Source organism: Haemaphysalis longicornis, unplaced genomic scaffold (assembly GCF_048455015.1).
Source record: "Haemaphysalis longicornis isolate Haplotype H1 unplaced genomic scaffold, Haemaphysalis longicornis Haplotype H1 scaffold_4, whole genome shotgun sequence".
Classification (NCBI taxonomy): Eukaryota; Metazoa; Arthropoda; class Arachnida; order Ixodida; family Ixodidae; genus Haemaphysalis; species Haemaphysalis longicornis.
In genome coordinates this window covers 207,491,537-207,497,900 of record NW_027526361.1, presented here as the reverse complement: position 1 = coordinate 207,497,900, position 6,364 = coordinate 207,491,537, and the positions used below count along the sequence as shown (strand labels likewise).

The following is a 6,364-nucleotide window of genomic DNA, read 5'->3' as shown; positions in this document are numbered from 1 at the left end:
GGCCCTCGGTTCTGGCAGCCTTGATGCCAAGGTAGCATAAGAGGGCTTCCCGCCAGTTGACCGCTCATGACCGGTTGTAGACGTTCGCGTCACGCCCCGGGGGTTGAAAAAGAAGGTCCCCTTCTCCCCGTGTAGTCTGAGTGGCGCTGGCTACCACCCTCAAGCGTCAGATACAGTTGTAGTATATATAAATACCCCAGAAAGTGAAGCAGAACACAGTCGCCCAGGTAGCCGAATTGGTAAGGCATTCGAGATCTAATCGAAAGGCGTGGGTTCGGTCCCCACTCTGGGCGCATGTTTTTCTTTCTTTCTTTCTCTCGTAATTAATAAAAAATTAATAATAATGTAACGTCACTAACGGTAAAAAAAAAATTGTCTAACCTTCCCCTATGCCTTCTTTGGCGTTGTAGACTGCTGGCATTTCTTTCTGTATTTCCTAACGAGCCCCTCATTTCCAAACCCTATTATCGCGCGAAAGCTTAGCGAGGGCCCTCGGTTCTGGCAGCCTTGATGCCAAGGTAGCATAAGAGGGCTTCCCGCCAGTTGACCGCTCATGACCAGCTGTAGACGTTCGCGTCACGCCCCGGGGGTTGAAAAAGAAGGTCCCCTTCTCCCCGTGTAGTCTGAGTGGCGCTGGCTACCACCCTCAAGCGTCAGATACAGTTGTAGTAAATATAAATACCCCAGAAAGTGAAGCAGAACACAGTCGCCCAGATAGCCGAATTGGTAAGGCATTCGAGATCTAATCGAAAGGCGTGGGTTCGGTCCCCACTCTGGGCGCATGTTTTTCTTTCTTTCTTTCTCTCGTAATTAATAAAAAATTAATAATAATGTAACGTCACTAACGGTAAAAAAAACAAAAAAATTGTCTAACCTTCCCTTATGCCTTCTTTGGCGTTGTAGACTGCCGGCATTTCTTTCTGTATTTCCTACCGAGCCCCTCATTTCCAAACCCTATTATCGCGCGAAAGCTTAGCGAGGGCCCTCGGTTCTGGCAGCTTTGATGCCAAGGTGGCATAAGAGGGCTTCCCGCCAGTTGACCGCTCATGACCGGCTGTAGACGTTCGCGTCACGCCCCGGGGGTTGAAAAAGAAGGTCCCCTTCTCCCCGTGTAGTCTGAGTGGCGCTGGCTACCACCCTCAAGCGTCAGATACAGTTGTAGTAAATATAAATACCCCAGAAAGTGAAGCAGAACACAGTAGCCCAGATAGCCGAATTGGTAAGGCATTCGAGATCTAATCGAAAGGCGTGGGTTCGGTCCCCACTCTGGGCGCATGTTTTTCTTTCTTTCTTTCTCTCGTAATTAATAAAAAATTAATAATAATGTAACGTCACTAACGGTAAAAAAAAATTGTCTAACCTTCCCCTATGCCTTCTTTGGCGTTGTAGGCTGCCGGAATATCTTTCTGTATTTCCTAACGAGCCCCTCATTTCCAAACCCTATTATCGCGCGAAAGCTTAGCGAGGGCCCTCGGTTCTGGCAGCCTTGATGCCAAGGTAGCATAAGAGGGCTTCCCGCCAGTTGACCGCTCATGACCGGTTGTAGACGTTCGCGTCACGCCCCGGGGGTTGAAAAAGAAGGTCCCCTTCTCCCCGTGTAGTCTGAGTGGCGCTGGCTACCACCCTCAAGCGTCAGATACAGTTGTAGTAAATATAAATACCCCAGAAAGTGAAGCAGAACACAGTCGCCCAGGTAGCCGAATTAATAAGGCATTCGAGATCTAATCGAAAGGCGTGGGTTCGGTCCCCACTCTGGGCGCATGTTTTTCTTTCTTTCTTTCTCTCGTAATTAATAAAAAATTAATAATAATGTAACGTCACTAACGGTAAAAAAAAATTGTCTAACCTTCCCCTCTGCCTTCTTTGGCATTGTAGACTGCCGGCATTTCTTTCTGTATTTCCTAACGAGCCCCTCATTTCCAAACCCTATTATCGCGCGAAAGCTTAGGGAGGGCCCTCGGTTCTGGCAGCCTTGATGCCAAGGTAGCATAAGAGGGCTTCCCGCCAGTTGACCGCTCATGACCGGCTGTAGACGTTCGCGTCACGCACCGGGGGTTGAAAAAGAAGGTCCCCTTCTCCCCGTGTAGTCTGAGTGGCGCTGGCTACCACCCTCAAGCGTCAGATACAGTTGTAGTAAATATAAATACCCCAGAAAGTGAAGCAGAACACAGTCGCCCAGATAGCCGAATTGGTAAGGCATTCAAAATCTAATCGAAAGGCGTGGGTTCGGTCCCCACTCTGGGCGCATGTTTTTCTTTCTTTCTTTCTCTCGTAATTAATAAAAAATTAATAATAATGTAACGTCTATAACGGTAAAAAAAAAACAAAAAAATTGTCTAACCTTCCCTTATGCCTTCTTTGGCGTTGTAGACTGCCGGCATTTCTTTCTGTATTTCCTACCAAGCCCCTCATTTCCAAACCCTATTATCGCGCGAAAGCTTAGCGAGGGCCCTCGGTTCTGGCAGCTTTGATGCCAAGGTAGCATAAGAGGGCTTCCCGCCAGTTGACCGCTCATGACCGGCTGTAGACGTTCGCGTCACGCCCCGGGGGTTGAAAAAGAAGGTCCCCTTCTCCCCGTGTAGTCTGAGTGGCGCTGGCTACCACCCTCAAGCGTCAGATACAGTTGTAGTAAATATAAATACCCCAGAAAGTGAAGCAGAACACAGTAGCCCAGATAGCCGAATTGGTAAGGCATTCGAGATCTAATCGAAAGGCGTGGGTTCGGTCCCCACTTTGGGCGCATGTTTTTCTTTCTTTCTTTCTCTCGTAATTAATAAAAAATTAATAATAATGTAACGTCACTAACGGTAAAAAAAAAATTGTCTAACCTTCCCCTATGCCTTCTTTGGCGTTGTAGACTGCCGGAATATCTTTCTGTATTTCCTAACGAGCCCCTCATTTCCAAACCCTATTATCGCGCGAAAGCTTAGCGAGGGCCCTCGGTTCTGGCAGCCTTGATGCCAAGGTAGCATAAGAGGGCTTCCCGCCAGTTGACCGCTCATGACCGGTTGTAGACGTTCGCGTCACGCCCCGGGGGTTGAAAAAGAAGGTCACCTTCTCCCCGTGTAGTCTGAGTGGCGCTGGCTACCACCCTCAAGCGTCAGATACAGTTGTAGTAAATATAAATACCCCAGAAAGTGAAGCAAAACAGAGTCGCCAAGGTAGCCGAATTGGTAAGGCATTCGAGATCTAATCGAAAGGCGTGGGTTCGGTCCCCACTCTGGGCGCATGTTTTTCTTTCTTTCTTTCTCTCGTAATTAATAAAAAATTAATAATAATGTAACGTCACTAACGGTAAAAAAAAATTGTCTAACCTTCCCCTATGCCTTCTTTGGCGTTGTAGACTGCCGGCATTTCTTTCTGTATTTCCTAACGAGCCCCTCATTTCCAAACCCTATTATCGCGCGAAAGCTTAGCGAGGGCCCTCGGTTCTGGCAGCCTTGATGCCAAGGTAGCATAAGAGGGCTTCCCGCCAGTTGACCGCTCATGACCGGCTGTAGACGTTCGCGTCACGCCCCGGGGGTTGAAAAAGAAGGTCCCCTTCTCCCCGTGTAGTCTGAGTGGCGCTGGCTACCACCCTCAAGCGTCAGATACAGTTGTAGTAAATATAAATACCCCAGAAAGTGAAGCAGAACACAGTCGCCCAGATAGCCGAATTGGTAAGGCATTCGAGATCTAATCGAAAGGCGTGGGTTCGGTCCCCACTCTGGGCGCATGTTTTTCTTTCTTTCTTTCTCTCGTAATTAATAAAAAATTAATAATAATGTAACGTCAATAACGGTAAAAAAAAACAAAAAAATTGTCTAACCTTCCCTTATGCCTTCTTTGGCGTTGTAGACTGCTGGCATTTCTTTCTGTATTTCCTACCGAGCCCCTCATTTCCAAACCCTATTATCGCGCGAAAGCTTAGCGAGGGCCCTCGGTTCTGGCAGCTTTGATGCCAAGGTAGCATAAGAGGGCTTCCCGCCAGTTGACCGCTCATGACCGGCTGTAGACGTTCGCGTCACGCCCCGGGGGTTGAAAAAGAAGGTCCCCTTCTCCCCGTGTAGTCTGAGTGGCGCTGGCTACCACCCTCAAGCGTCAGATACAGTTGTAGTAAATATAAATACCCCAGAAAGTGAAGCAGAACACAGTAGCCCAGATAGCCGAATTGGTAAGGCATTCGAGATCTAATCGAAAGGCGTGGGTTCGGTCCCCACTCTGGGCGCATGTTTTTCTTTCTTTCTTTCTCTCGTAATTAATAAAAAATTAATAATAATGTAACGTCACTAACGGTAAAAAAAAAATTGTCTAACCTTCCCCTATGCCTTCTTTGGCGTTGTAGACTGCCGGAATTTCTTTCTGTATTTCCTAACGAGCCCCTCATTTCCAAACCCTATTATCGCGCGAAAGCTTAGCGAGGGCCCTCGGTTCTGGCAGCCTTGATGCCAAGGTAGCATAAGAGGGCTTCCCGCCAGTTGACCGCTCATGACCGGTTGTAGACGTTCGCGTCACGCCCCGGGGGTTGAAAAAGAAGGTCCCCTTCTCCCCGTGTAGTCTGAGTGGCGCTGGCTACCACCCTCAAGCGTCAGATACAGTTGTAGTAAATATAAATACCCCAGAAAGTGAAGCAGAACACAGTCGCCCAGATAGCCGAATTGGTAAGGCATTCGAGATCTAATCGAAAGGCGTGGGTTCGGTCCCCACTCTGGGCGCATGTTTTTCTTTCTTTCTTTCTCTCGTAATTAATAAAAAATTAATAATAATGTAACGTCACTAACGGTAAAAAAAAACAAAAAAATTGTCTAACCTTCCCTTATGCCTTCTTTGGCGTTGTAGACTGCTGGCATTTCTTTCTGTATTTCCTACCGAGCCCCTCATTTCCAAACCCTATTATCGCGCGAAAGCTTAGCGAGGGCCCTCGGTTCTGGCAGCTTTGATGCCAAGGTAGCATAAGAGGGCTTCCCGCCAGTTGACCGCTCATGACCGGCTGTAGACGTTCGCGTCACGCCCCGGGGGTTGAAAAAGAAGGTCCCCTTCTCCCCGTGTAGTCTGAGTGGCGCTGGCTACCACCCTCAAGCGTCAGATACAGTTGTAGTAAATATAAATACCCCAGAAAGTGAAGCAGAACACAGTAGCCCAGATAGCCGAATTGGTAAGGCATTCGAGATCTAATCGAAAGGCGTGGGTTCGGTCCCCACTCTGGGCGCATGTTTTTCTTTCTTTCTCTCGTAATTAATAAAAAATTAATAATAATGTAACGTCACTAACGGTAAAAAAAAATTGTCTAACCTTCCCCTATGCCTTCTTTGGCGTTGTAGACTGCCGGAATTTCTTTCTGTATTTCCTAACGAGCCCCTCATTTCCAAACCCTATTATCGCGCGAAAGCTTAGCGAGGGCCCTCGGTTCTGGCAGCCTTGATGCCAAGGTAGCATAAGAGGGCTTCCCGCCAGTTGACCGCTCATGACCGGTTGTAGACGTTCGCGTCACGCCCCGGGGGTTGAAAAAGAAGGTCCCCTTCTCCCCGTGTAGTCTGAGTGGCGCTGGCTACCACCCTCAAGCGTCAGATACAGTTGTAGTCAATATAAATACCCTAGAAAGTGAAGCAGAACACAGTCGCCCAGGTAGCCGAATTGGTAAGGCATTCGAGACCTAATCGAAAGGCGTGGGTTCGGTCCCCACTCTGGGCGCATGTTTTTCTTTCTTTCTTTCTCTCGTAATTAATAAAAAATTAATAATAATGTAACGTCACTAACGGTAAAAAAAAATTGTCTAACCTTCCCCTATGCCTTCATTGGCATTGTAGACTGCCGGCATTTCTTTCTGTATTTCCTAACGAGCCCCTCATTTCCAAACCTTTTATCGCGCGAAAGCTTAGCGAGGGCCCTCGGTTCTGGCAGCCTTGATGCCAAGGTAGCATAAGAGGGCTTCCCGCCAGTTGACCGCTCATGACCGGCTGTAGACGTTCGCGTCACGCCCCGGGGGTTGAAAAAGAAGGTCCCCTTCTCCCCGTGTAGTCTGAGTGGCGCTGGCTACCACCCTCAAGCGTCAGATACAGTTGTAGTAAATATAAATACCCCAGAAAGTGAAGCAGAACACAGTCGCCCAGATAGCCGAATTGGTAAGGCATTCGAGATCTAATCGAAAGGCGTGGGTTCGGTCCCCACTCTGGGCGCATGTTTTTATTTCTTTCTTTCTCTCGTAATTAATAAAAAATTAATAATAATGTAACGTCACTAACGGTAAAAAAAAATTGTCTAACCTTCCCCTATGCCTTCTTTGGCGTTGTAGACTGCCGGCATTTCTTTCTGTATTTCCTAACGAGCCCCTCATTTCCAAACCCTATTATCGCGCGAAAGCTTAGCGAGGGCCCTCGGTTCTGGC

The 6,364-nt window shown here is 48.0% G+C and overlaps 1 non-coding gene across 1 annotated transcript; it reads left to right on the top strand.

Annotated features, from left to right (window-relative positions):
* The first annotated feature begins 5,598 nt into the window (after window positions 1-5,598).
* Trnar-ccu (transfer RNA arginine (anticodon CCU)) lies at window positions 5,599-5,670 on the top strand. The gene has a single exon. It is a non-coding gene; the product is annotated as a tRNA-Arg (tRNA).
* Window positions 5,671-6,364: the final 694 nt, after the last annotated feature.